The following is a 14,372-nucleotide window of genomic DNA, read 5'->3' as shown; positions in this document are numbered from 1 at the left end:
ACTTCTGCCAGCGGGTGAAGACGTCTTTGTTTTGTTTGGCATATATACCCAATAACTGCTCCTGGACCTCCTTCCTGTTCTTTGTCTTTTATATTTGTGTGTGCATGTTCATTGAATTGTTTCTATGCTATTTTAAACATTGTTTAAAATTTAAATTGTTTGAAAATGTTGTTTTAATTTTTTTATTATACTAATATTCCCTGTGTTGGGGGTCCTATTTGGGAAGAAAGGTGCCACACAAATGTTTTAAAATATAAATTTTAAAAATTCCTTACTGCTTAGAAAATGTGCTAGGATTGCCAGCATCCACATGGGGCCTGGAGATCTCCTAGAAGTACAACTGATCTCCAGATGATAAGAGAGCTGTTCTCCTGAAGAAAATGGCTGCTTTGAAGGGTGGCATTGTGTTGTGTGTTATGTGCTGTCAAGTCATCTCTGACCTACGGCGACCCTAGTAATGAAAGACCCTCCAAAACATTCTGTCTCTAACAGACCTACTCAGATCCTGCAAACTGGAGGACATGGCTTCTTTTATTGAGTCAAGCCACCTTGTTTTAGGTCTTCCTCTTTTCCTGCTGCCTTCCACTTTTCCTAGCATTGTTGACTTTTATAGAGCATATTGTCTTCCCATGATGTGACCAAAGTACGATAGCCTTAGTTTTGTCATTTTAGCTTCTAAGGAGAATTCAGGCTTGATTTGATCTAGTACCCACTTATGTGTCTTTTTGGCTGTCCATGGTATCCGCAAAACTCTCCTCCAGCACCACATTTCAAATGAATCAATTTTTTTCCTGTCAGCTTTCTTTACTGTCCAACTTTCACATCCATACATGGCAATGGGGAATACCATAGTTTGGATTATCTTGATCATGGTTCCCAGAGAGACATCTTTATCTTTAAGGATCTTATCTAGCTCCCTTACAGCTGCTCTTCCAAGTCTCAATCTTCTCCTGATTTCTTCACTGCAGTCTCCCTGTTGGTTGATGATTGAGCCAAAGAATAGAAAATCTTGAACAACTTCAATTTCCTCATTGTCAACTTTAAAATTGTGTAATTCCTCGGTAGTCATTACTTTTGTCTTCTTGATGTTCAGTTGTAATCCTGCTTTGGCACTTTCTCCTTTAACCTTCATCAGTAGTCATTTCAAGTCTTCACTATTTTCTGCTAGTAATGTGGTGTCATCTGCATATCTCAAATTGTTAATGTTCCTCCCACCAATTTTCACTCCACCTTCTTCTAGATCTAATCCAGAATTCCTTACGATATGCTCTGCATAGAGATTGAACAGGTAGGGAGATAATATGCATCCTTGTCTGACACCCTTGCCAATTGGAAACCATTCTGTTTCCCTATATTCTTTTTTGACAGTAGCCTTTTGTCCAGGGTACAGGTTGGGCATCAAAACAATCAGATGTTGTGGCACTCCCATTTCTTTTAAGACTCTCCGTAGCTTTTCATGATCCACACAGTCAAAAGCTTTTCTGTAATCTATAAAACACAGCTGATTTTCTTCTGAAATTCCCTGGTATGTTCCATTAGCCATCATAAATTTACAATGTGATCTCTGGTGCCTCTTCCTTTTCTGAATCCAGCTTGAACATCTGGCATTTCTCGTTCCATATATTGTAAGAGTCTTTGCTGTATAATTTTGAGCATCACTTTGCTTGCATGGGAAATTAACACGATTGTCTGATAGTTGCTGCACTCCTTGGCATCCCCTTTTGAGGGGATTGGAATGTAGACTCAGCATTTCTAGTCTGTGGGCCATTATTTTGTTTTCCATATTTGTTGAAATATTCTTGTTAAGATTCTGATGGACTCCATTTCTGTGGCTTGAAATAGCTCTATTGATATTCCATCTACTCCAGGTGCTTTGTTTCTCTCAGTTGCGTTGAGTGCAGCTTTTACTTCACTTTCTAGGATTTCTGGTTCTTCATCAAAAGATTTTTTGTCAAAAGTATCTGTCATCCTTCCATCTCTTTTGTATAGTTCTTCAGTGTATCGTTTCCATCTTTCCTTTATTTTGCCTGATCAGATACTGTATTTCCATGTTGATCTTTTAGCATCCCAAGCCGTGGCTTGAATTTCCCTTTGATTTCTTGGATCTTTTGAAAGAAGTCTCTTGTTCTTCCTTTTTTGTTGTTCTCTTCTATTTCTTTGCACTGGTTATTATAATAGATTTCTTTGTCTCTGCGTGCAAGCTGCTGAAAAGCTGCATTTAGAGTTTTGACCCTATTTCTGTTGCCTTTTGCTTTTGCTTCTTGTCTGTCTTTAGCAATTTTAAGAGTTTCCTCAGTCATCCATCTAGGCTTCTCTTTCTTTTGGCTACAGGAATAGTCTTTACACATTCTTCCTTGATAATATCTCTGGTTTCAGCCCATAGTTCTTCTGACTTACAATCAATTAAACTTAGTATTGCAAAACTGTTCCTTACCTGGTCTTTAAACTTGTCAGGAATATTATTTAGATTGTATTTTGGCGCTATGATTCTTTAAGTGTTTCTCTTCAGCTATATTCTAATTTTTGATATTAGCAGTTCATGATCTGTATTGCAATTAGCTCCTGGTCTTGTTTTGTCAGAAAAAATAGAGCTTGTTCATCTTTTGTTTCCAATTATGTAATCTATTTGGTTTCTGTATTGGTCACCCAGTGATTTCCACATATACAATCATCTTTTTGGTTGCCTGAAGCGTGTATTAGCAATGAATGTTGGCTTCAAAAAACCCTATGAGCCGTTCTCCTGCTTCATTTCGTGATCCTAATCCAAAATTTCCAACTATGTTTGATTCTGCTTTATCGCCTACTTTTGCATTCTAGTCGCCTATGATTATCAGCATATCTTATTTAGGTGTATGATCAATTTCTTCTTGGACACTTCTGTAAAAGTTTTCTATTTCTTCCTCCTCAGCAACTGTAGTTGGAGCATAAATTTGAACGATGGTTATGTTAACAGGCTTTTCCTGAAGTCTTTTTTTTTATTATTATCTTATTTTATTTTTTAGTTACTAATATTACAATGGGGAAAAAGTGGGAACAGGGAAAAGGGAGAGAAACAACACATAACAACATAAACACTACATCTACAAATAATGCATTCCCTTCATTCTGCCATTGTTTAAAATTAAAACTTTGTAAAATGCTGTTAGATTGGTAGACCTTATAAAATACAGATTACAATCAAGATTAGGTCTTCTTCCTCCCCCCGAGTCTCGGCCGCAATTCTCTCTGCCCAGCTACAATCACTGTGCTCGCTCCCTCCTCCCCTCCCCCTTCAGACTTAGAATACTTTTCTTCTTGCTGAAAATCTTGCTGGAACTCTTGGTATTTACACTCAAAGTCCCTTAGCTGATCTTCTGATGTTATCTTATAGGTTTGATCTTTGTAGCTAAACCAGATGCCTTCCGGAAATAACCATTTGTACTTTATTTCACGTTTCCTCAGAAGAGCCGCAAACCTTTTATATTTAAATCTTCTTTTCCGAGCTAAAAATGGAACGTCCTTCAATATCTTAACCTTATTTCCCAGAAAGTCCAAGTCCGCATTGTATGAATTATATAGGATGGTGTCCCGAATCTTCTTAGATGAGAAATCAATGATGATCTTGTGAGGCAGCTGACACTTTGTTGCATATTTTGAAGAAGCCCGGCGGACTTCCAAAATGGTGCTTTTTAACTCTTCCTTAGTTGCCATTGCGGGTGCCGCCAAAAGTTCCGAGGCCAGATCCTTTAAATTCTCATTTTCCTCCTCTTTCAAATTCTGTAGACGTAAAATTGTCTGAGCTCGCTCCACTTGCAGCCCGATCAGTTGGTTCTCCACCAGCTTTAATTCTTTGTTTGTTGCCCTCATGAGTACCGCATTTTCCCGAGAAGACTTCTCCGCCCCCCCTGCTGTTTCCTTAATGGTTTTCACTTCGCTCTCAATTAAGCCAACCCTTTGATCCGTTTCGTTTAGCTTGTCAACAAAGGGCTTTATGGCTTCAGTAACCGACCGCTTCACCAGCTCCTCCAGAGACTCTCCTTTTCCCTGCAAGGCAGCCGAGATTGATTTGCCCATAGCGGGGGCTCTGTTTTTTCATTGCCATTTTAGGGGGGGGGGGAGTCCTCCGACCAAATTCCGAAACTCAATGAGGGGGAAGAAATCCGAGCCTTCTTAGTTTCAAATTCCACCAATCCTTCGCATATGCTTGTAGTAACCGAAGGGATTCGCTTACTTACAGGTTTTCACCTAGATCTGCTCTTTGCCGTTCTCCATGGCCCGGCAGCACTCGATGTGCTGCGCACATCTGCCGGCCTCCATAGGGGCAAACGGGCAATTTACCCCCTGCGTCAATTTCAGGGGGTTCTTCCTGTGGCGCCCCGGACCCTGCCTCCCTCTCTGGGAGTCCTGGGGGCTAACCTTCGCAGGTCAGCCGCCCGGTCAGGCTGCTCAGGTGCTTCCTCCCAGACCTGCGGAGAGGAGAATCCGACATGGCTGAGAAAACGAAACCGAATGGGCTTTTCCTGAAGTCTGAGTGATATTACTTGGCCAGACGTTGCATTGTCGCTTTTAACTGCTTGTGCTGTGTCTCGCCTCAGTATTAAAGCAACATTGAGTTCATTTCTGCAGTAAAACACTGTGTGATTTTCTGACTGAAAATGTCCTGAGTCGGTCCACATTAGTTCACTCACACCCAAGACTGCAATGTTTAAACATTCAATTTCTTGTTTTACAATTTCTAGCTTACCTGTTTTCATACTTCTTATGTTCCATGTTCCTATTACATTTGTAGCACAGCTTTGGATGTTCCTTTTTCATCTATTCACGTCTGCAACTGCACGTCTTTTTGGCTTTAGTTCAGTCCCATCATTAAGAATAGTGCTATTTGTACTTGTCCTCGGCTCTTCCCCAGTAGCTGAGTGCCATCCAACCTGGGGGTCCTGTCCTCTAGCACTATATCTTTTTTCATTTTGAATTGTCTCATCATAGGGTTTTAAAGGTAAGAGATTAGCAGAAGTAGTTTACCGTTGCCTTCTTCTGCTTCGCAGTACTAACCAGGGTTAGTTGAAGTGACACTGCCGTTGTCTGTGAAAGATCCTCCACCAATGTCACCTTCCACTACTGCTGCTGCCCAGTAGCTAACCTTCAGAAATTCTTTGGCTCCCATCACCACTGGAACACTCAATTCTCTTCTGCGGATGTGACCATTGATTCCTGAAAGGGGTGGATGCATCTTAGTCTTCTGTCTCAGCTTTGACAGGTGGCAGCTTTGAAGGGTGGCATTATACCCTGCTAAATTCCCTCCCCTCCCCAAACCCCACTCTTCCCAGGCACCCCCCCCCCAAATCTCCAGGCATTTCTTAATCCAAAGTTAGCAACCCTAAAATATGCTAATACTCCAGCTTCAAGCTGCCTTTTTGTATCTTTTTGGATTCTATGGTATTCCTTGGAATAACCAGAAGTGTACATAGTAATCTAAATTGGACTGTACCACAGATTTATGTATGACATTTATCCTTGCTTGGTTTTCCACTAGTTGAAGACACTAGAACAGAGATATCTGAAATGTACTAAAATTGTGTTTTCTGTTCTTTGACTACCAAACAATGTAGAAAGGATGTCAGAGGACTGTAATTAATTCAGATCGTTGAGGGCCAAACTACACATGACGCTGGAGATCCACAACTGTCTCTCCTGGCCTATAATTGAAGGTCAAAAAGAAGTCACAAGAGGTCCTAGTTTGGCCAGAGGGGGTTGACTCTTTCCCCTCACACAGCTTGGGTCAGTTCAATTCAGTTTATTTCATTTCCAGTTCAATGACCATAGCGCACAAATCAAACATGGATCTTTAAACATAAGCAATACAACCGCTTACATAAATTTAACCCTTCACACATTTCCTGCCCCACACATCCCAATATCAGGTCTAACAAAACCTAGGGAGGCACAATTTCCTTTGGGTTAATAGTACAGGGTGAATAATTAACTCCCCTGTCCCAGCACCTTAGTATTAATCCAAATTGCTCTCTCTCTCTCTCTCTCTCTCTCTCTCTCTCTCTCTCTCTCTCTCTCTCTCTCTCTCTCTCACACACACACACACACACACACACACACACACCACCAGAGCTGCTTTTAGAGCTTAAATTACATATCAGAAAGTCCAGTCACAGCTTATTTATTTATTTATTTGAGAGATATGTCCCCTTGCCAACCCCATAGCTTGCTGTGCTCACAGTATTTTTGGTAGTTTAGTTTGAAAGAGCAGTTCTGTTTCCTGCAAAAAGAGATGCAGCGATACGGGATAAAGCAACAGCAAAAGCAACCATTATTTTAAAAAGAACTGTAGGCAGATTTATAACAAATGTCATACCCTGCCAAAGTGGCTTACTTTGTTCTCCTGTACTCCATTTTATCCCTATAACAATTGCTGTGAATTAGGTCTGGCTGAGAGTGTGTGACTGGCCCAAGGTCACCTAGCTGCCTGTCCTAGCAACCTCCCGGATCCTAATCCAGCACTCCAACCATGACAACATGCTGGCTCTGACAGCCCAGGGAAGTTCTTAACCATTTCCTTTGTTTTGTGACAGAGGGGATATTTCCCACCCTCCCTGTCTGTGCCGCCTGCACCTTCCTGGCTGGCAAACCTTTGCTTCCATTGCAGATAGCAGAGGGATGTTCTGGAGCTAATCTGTGCCAGGATGTGCCAGTTCCCTTCACATTTGGCACTGAAACCCTCTCAATCATCCTAAAGCTGACAGAGTGGGAATTTGTGGAAGAGTGAGAAATTGTGCTCGTGTCGTGCAGGTCCAAGTCCAAAATGCTGAATTGGGCTGTATTCAGGCAGCACATACCAACCAGAGCCTGTTTGTGGTCAGAACATGTCTGGTTTGTTCTCTCATCTCCCTTCGGGAAATGACAGGACAAGGAAGCCATTGTAATACCTGTTGACAACTCTTGTGATTTTCTGTTCATCTTCAGTTCCGCATTTGTAAAAGAGGAAGTCACTTGCATAAACCAATAATAGTGGACAGAATGGACTTGTAGGCCACTCTATCTTTGTTTATTTCTATGCCTTTCTCTATCTTTAAGCATTCCTGGCAATCCTCCCCCACCCCCACCGTATGGGTTTTGTTTTGCTTTGTGTTTTATTTTAATCCTTAATTACAAAGATCTGCGGCTGCTCTGGTTTTGATCTGAACACCGGTGACAGGGCACCGACTTCTCCCTAGCAGCTGCCCAGTGACTTCAGCAGCGCTTTGCAATTGGCTCCCTCCTTGGCCTGCCGGACTTAAACCCCGCCTTCTCCTCCTTAGAACTGAAACAGTCACAGTTATTATCAGCAAACCTAGCCAGCTCTCTTCCTCAGGGAACAAATGCTAAGAAGCTCAAATAAATAAGCAGGAGTGACAACCACTTGGATGGGTTGGGAGGAATCGTCTCTCGCCGGCAGAAATAAGAAGAAAGCAGCCAAGTTACAGGCTTGAGAAAATGACGGAGCAAGAAGACACCCGGCTGCTTTTCTTCCCAGAACAGAGTGTGTAAGCCTTGTTTGGACTGCACATGGATGTCACAGTGTACCAATGGAACCAAGAGAGGGGAGCAGGGAGGCATTTTACTTAGGGATAACTCTGACAAGTTATCAGTGGGAAAGGCTGGGCTTTCACTTACCTGATTTTTCTTCCTTATTAAGAAAATCTCTGAGCCAAAGAGAAGAACGTTCAGCATTTAATACAAATACAAAACCAGACCACTGGCTTCAAATGTTTATGCAATTCCTGATCCAAGAGGAGTTAGAGAATGTACAGAGTGCACATCCACGAACACTGAGCAACTGCAATGCTTGACTATGATCTGGGAGACCCAGGTTCAAAATCCCACTCTGCCATGGAAGCTTGCTGAGTGAACTTGGCCTGTCACACTCTCTGTCAGCCTAACCTTCCTCAGAGGAATGTTGTGAAGATAAAACGGAGGAAAAGGGAACACTGTTGTAAGGTGCTTTACATCCCCAATGGGGAGAAAACTGTGAAATAAATTATTAATATTATTATCATCTTCATTTACAGTTCACCTTTCTCACTGAAACTCAAGGAGGATTTAAAAATATGAAAATCCATTAAATCGGATAGCAAGGGCCTCAAGTAAAAAATGCATTAGGACTCGGATTACAGAACTGGTAAACAATGCAAACAAAAAACTGTCCGAGGGAGTGCTACTCAGAGCTAAATTACATGAGACGCCATGCACATGTCACTCAAATGTTGGGTCCCTGCAACTTTCTCTGGGAGGTGTAGTGTCAAAGAATGGCTGCTCTTTTCTCCCTTCTCCACGCTGCCCACTGGAAGAAGAAAAGTATAAATCACCCTGGACTAGGGGGAAAAGGGCGCAGCGGGGGGGGGGGTATCCCATCTCCCAGTGCTGCAGCGTCTGCTTTTTCCCTTCTCTCTCTTGCAAAGCTGGCAAAGTGATTACAGTACCCTCTTGTTGCTCCCCCCCACCCCCTTCTCCAAGCTCCTGGAGGAAAACCGAGCTGAGTGGATTTTTGAAAGAGAATCTCTCCAGTTGAGCAGCTGTTTTTTGTAAGAAAATCCACTCATTTTGGTTTTCCTCCAGGAGCTCGAAGGCGGGGGGGGGGCAGGGGAATGTAAAAAGAGGCAGGAAAAAAGCTGAAAGAGAGAGAAAATCCATGATGTGATTCCCTGCTGGGAGAACAATGAGATTCTTTCTCACATGCAAAAAACCCTCAGCTTTTGTCCTGCCTTCTGTTATATCGCAGTCGCCCATCGCCGAGCTCCCAGAGGATTTTTGAGTGGGGGAGGGGGGGTGAGACAGAGGGGGAGAGAGAGACTCCTTCTAGTTGCACTTCTCACTGGTGGAGAATCACATCGAGCAGTTGGTATTTGTAAAACTACCCCTCTCAGGACCTGATACATGAAGAACACATGTCTGACATCTCATGTCATTTGGTAATAGAGAATATGATGATAGAGGTAGGAGAAATTCTAGCGCATTGATGACACCCCATGCCATTTTTCTGACTCCCTGTCTCTCAAAGTCTCCTGGAGGTTCTGGGCATGTGCCTGGCTATCCCACCCAGTCAGCTTCCGAGGCAGAGTGGGAATTCAAGCCCAGTTGTCTCAGATCCTAGTCTAACACTCTAATCACTATACCCCGTCACATTGGCTTGTCTCTTTGACACACTGGAGATTCATTTCCAGTGTAAAAAGAATATTCCTTTTGTCCATCCTGAATCTACTGCCCATCAACTTCATTGGATGCCCATGAGTTCTAGTGTTTTGGGAGAGGGAGAAAAAAAATTCTCTCTGTCCACTCCACCCCATGCATAATTTTATAAACCTTGATCATGTGCACTCTTAGTCATCTCTTTTCTAAACTAAAAAGGCCCAGAGACTCTTCAGTTTTTCCTCACAGGAAAGATGCTCCAATCCCCAATCATCTTGACTACCCTCCTCTTTCCTTTTTTGAGCTCTGTAATGTCCCTTTTGAGATATGGTAACCTGAACTGCACCCAATGCAAATCTTTTCTTCCTATCTGCTCTTGTTTTTGTTAAAATTCCTCCCTTATTTTTTAGAGTTTTTTTTTCTTTCCTACCCCTCCCCCCACAACACAAGAAAAGTTTTCTGCCCATTCTTAGTCCATTCTGCTGTTGTGGAAGGGGGGAAATTCCCTTCCATTGGCTGCTTTAACAAAAGCACCATTCCTTCCAAAAGCACCTTTACTTCCCTAACCAACTGCCTAAGAGGGCTACAGAACAGTAAATCTGTCCTTCTCTAGCCGTAACATAAGCTAACTAGTATTTACACATGTCAGAGAAGGATAAGCCACTTGGGCATTTCTTTTTTAAGAGTTAAGTGAAACATCGAAGTGAAACACTTTTAGCATCTTGCACATTCTGTGTCTATCCAGGGAGGCTGCAGCTTGCTTCGGCAGAGCCAGTGGGCAGCTTGAAAGCAATAACCTCACAGGCTGTTTCCACTGCTAACCATCACCATTCTATTATTAGCATTTTCTATTTGCAAGGGGCAGCAGAGTAGTTTGCAAACATTAATTAATGAAGCTCCACAATACACATGGGGGATGGTTAAATGTGAGCATTAGAGCAACAAGAAGTTTAGCATTTTCTCTTCTAGGGAAAAAAAAACATGAGTTGTTCAAGTCAATTCAGTTCTTAGGAAAATCAAAATTAAAAATTATATACATTTAGAATGTGGTGAAAATTTGCTGAATTCTATAACAGGTAGTTCTGCTCCCCAGTTTCTCCAAGTAGCGAGAAATTCCAGGTGAATTCCAGTGAGAACTTATGAGTGGGCTGTCTTTGAAACACTAGAGACTTATGCCATTTTTATGGTATTTGCTTTTTGTTTGTAATAATAATAATAATAATAATAATAATAATAATAATAATAATAATAATAATAATAATAATAGATTTATATACCACCCTTCAGGACAACTTAATGTCCACTCAGAGTGGTTTACAAAGTATGTCATTATCATCCCCATAACAACAATCACCCTGTGAGGTGGGTGGAGCTGAGAGAGCTCCTAGAAGCTGTGACTAGCCCAAGGTCACCCAGCTGGCTTCAAGTGGAGGAGTGGGGAATCAAACCCAGCTCTCCAGATTAGAGTCCCGTGCTCTTAACAACTACACCAAACTGGATCTCAAATATCAAGTGCACAAGTGGAGATAGGCTTGTCTGCTCTGCTTGGGAAGTTCCTGGGAATTTGAGGAGGTACCTGGGGAAGGTGGAGTCTGGAGAGGGGAAGGAGCTCAGCAGAGGTATGATGCTATAGAGTCTGCTGTCTTTGAAGCTGCAATTTCATCCAGGAGAAATCATCTCTGTAGTCTGAAGAACAGTTGTAATAGAACTCAAGGCCTCACCTTGATGTTGGTAACTCTAGGTGGAGGCAAAAAAGGCCTCCCAGAAGCATCAGATCCACCACCATACCTCAGATCCTGGACCTCCAAGATGCTTCTGCCAATTCCAAGCTGTCGCCATCTTACCCTTACAGACTAACACCTTTTGTTTCACACATACTCATACCCTGTCCTCAGCCAGGAGGAGTCACCTTCTCTAAACTCTGATGGATTATTGCTAACAGTTAGTAGTTCCCAAAGTGAGCTTCAGGTCTATCTCATACATCTGATGATTAGGCATACTACTTCATATTCTTAGTAGGGTATCAAAGGGTAGTGGTGGGATTATCTTGGGGGACACTAAGTGGCAAGGGGGTGGGGGGGTTGCTGGAAGTGGGCTCCTCCAAGCACACTCCAAGTTTACTTATGATTTACTTCACTTCAAGTTTCTACCTCTGCCTGATGCTGAAATCTGGTGGAAACTATAAGAATTTTTACTAAACACACCACCAGAGCTCTAGTCAGTCCAGTATACCACATTTTGATAAACTCATTATTGTTAATATCTTCCTTAGAGGGTAATACAAACTGCTATTCTAAATAATGCTTTTTATAGGGTAGGGTAGGAGGCACGAGGCATGAATTTATGGAAACAAGTAGGTGTTGGCCTGAAAAAGTTTGGGAACCATAGAATTAGATGATCATTGAGAAACATAAACTGACTGTTCAGTTTACCGTTGCCGGTAATAACGTTTGAATAACATTCGATTTATACACCACCCTTCAGGACAAAAATGTCATGTTCAGAGCAGTTTACAAAGTGTGTTATTATTATTCTAATGACAATCATCCTGTTTGGTGGGTGGGGCTGAGACAGCTCTGAGAGAGCTGTGACTGACCTAAGGTCACTCAGGGGCTTCAAGCGGAGGAATGGGGAATCAAATTCGGTTCTCCAGATTAGAGTGCTGCCACTCTTACCCACTACACCAAACTCGCTCTGGTAGCCTCCTTGGTGGATGCAAAATCCTAAAACAAAAGCCATTTAAGACCCAACAAACTGCAATCCTAAGCAGAGTTGCTCCAGTCCAGTGGGTTTAGACTGGAGTAACTCTGTTTAGGATTGCACAAAGGAATAGTAATCCAGCAACCAGGGCCAGTGCGCCCATTGAGGCAGGTCCAGCCCCCACCTCGAGTGGTGAGGCACTGAAGGGGGCACCGGAGGGGGCACCAGGGGTGGGGGCGTGCACCGTGGAGCTGGCAGCAGCAGTGCTAGTGGCTGAGCGGGAGGGATGGGAAGCTGGTCACATGCCGCCCCGGCCACCTGCCGTGCCTGGCCCGGAGCCGCTGCAGCCTGCCCGCCCTCCCACCCCGTGCTGCCACCACCGCCAACACATGCCCCCAGTCGGACGCAGCAGCCACGAGCCAGGCGCAGCAGGCATCCAGGGCAGCATGCGGAACAACGGAGTGGGAGGGCTGGGAGGATGCGCGTGCACCTCCCCAGCCACATGCCATGCCTGACTGGGAGTGCAGGCAGCCTCTGCACGCTGTCCCAGCCGCCCACTGGCCAATGGGGCTGGCTTGCTGCATGATGACATCACATGCAGTGATGTCATCGCGCAGTCCGGGGTGCGTGCATAGGGGCAGCCTCGGGTGCCAGAAACCCTGGCGCTGCTCCTGTCAGCGACCACAGCAATACAGTATATTTGGCTGTTTCACCACTGTAATACTGAAATAACCTGAACTCTAAGTCCCTCTCCATGTTTTCAGTTTACGGAATCAAAGTTATTCTGGTGCAGAGTGTAGGAGTCTATTGTACAAATTCAGCTGTGTGAAGTGGAATGGGAATGAGAGCCTAAACACTAAAAGTGTGAGAAAAGAAACTGCATATGCCAGGACAGTTAGGAACAAATCTATTATAATTAAATGGAACGTGGTAAAATTGGCACATCTTAAGCTGGGAAACAACTTGCCCTTCTCTTCTAGGAAGAACTTGCTGTGTTGCCTTCTTCTGTAATTAAGTCCAGTCATGTTTTAAACAGTATAATATAAAGCTGAAGATCAATCTCATCATCATTTTAAGATACTCCAGGGTGTGTTTTATGGAGCTGTTAATACACTTCTTGGGTGGTGGAAGTCAACCATGGTATGAATTAATAGTTCCATAAAACATGCCCTATAAGTCATCCCTTCTGACTTAAATAACATACAATAGACAGCATACTGAGGAGTCAGGATGGAGAAAAGAACAGAAGCAAAAGGTCTTTAACAAACTGCTGTCTTGAAAGCTGCAGCATAATCCAGCCCGTGGACAGTGAAACTACAGTACAGGAAATAAGGGATCGAGTCCCATCCATCTTGCAACTTGAATACGTTGCAATCCCAGCCTAAGAACACTTTCATGAGAGTAAGTCCCTTTGAATATAGTGAGATTTTGAGTAGACCTGTTTAGGATTGCTCTCGTAGTATTCCTGAGCCTCAGATCCGCTTCTGCTACATGGGCATAATAATAACCAAAGTGTTCTATCCCACTGACAGTCCTAAGCACTGTTGCACCCTTCTAAGTCTATTACTTCAGTGGATTTCGAAGGGTCTTGGATTGCACTGTAAGAAATGGCAAAGCATTTTCTGCTATCTAAATGAGACCAATAGCAATATGTAGTGGAAGTCCATGGGAAGATTTATTTTAAATTCGGCCACTATCACCCTTGCTCACTGTTAAGCACACACTTATTTATCAAATGGAACTCTGTTTAATTTGCTTCTAATGATGCTGGCATCTAGAAGGGAATTTAAACATCTCTCAGGAAGTTAGGGCTGCCAGACCTTCCACTGGGTAGGGTGGCAGAAGGAAAAAAATGCTGGAGAACTCATTTTTGTGCAATAACGTCACTTCTGGGGTCACCCAGAAGTGACTCTGTGCCATGAGAGCATTGCAGTTTGAACCGCCCCCCCCCAAGTCTCTTGCTGGTTGCCAGCACTTAGCTGGCAACCCTACGGGGAGTAAAGGGCACATCTGTTCACCTCTTCACCAACAGCAACTTCTCACGGAGTGAGCTTTGATACTCGAATGCTCTGAAAATCTTGTTGGTCTTTAAAGTAGGGTTGTCAGCCCCTGGTGGGGGTGGGGGATCCCCAGCTCCCAGCCTCTGCCTCCTGCCACTTCTCACCTGGTTAGTAGCGGCGGGAGTGTGTGGTGTGGTGTTCTCTCCTGTGTGCTCCCACATTGCACAGAACCGATGGGTTGTAATAGGTTTATTCAGTAAAAATCACCCCCAAACCCTCCATCCCCCACTTTCAGCCCTGGGGGACCTGGCAACCCTACTTTAAGGTGCCACTGGACTCAAACATTGCTGAGAAACTTCACTGAGTGTCTATATATTTATAGGTCAATTAATGGTACTAGTTCTTTATGATCTGGGACCCTCATATCTGAAGCACTATCTTTCCCTAAATGAACCTATGCAATAGCGGTGTCATGATGACTCCCTCTGACCAGCCCAGTGACTCAGACTCTGAGGG

This window comes from Eublepharis macularius, chromosome 4 (genome assembly GCF_028583425.1).
Source record: "Eublepharis macularius isolate TG4126 chromosome 4, MPM_Emac_v1.0, whole genome shotgun sequence".
In the NCBI taxonomy this organism is placed as follows: Eukaryota; Metazoa; Chordata; class Lepidosauria; order Squamata; family Eublepharidae; genus Eublepharis; species Eublepharis macularius.
The sequence above is the reverse complement of the archived record's forward strand: the minus strand, read 5'-3'. Positions refer to the sequence as shown.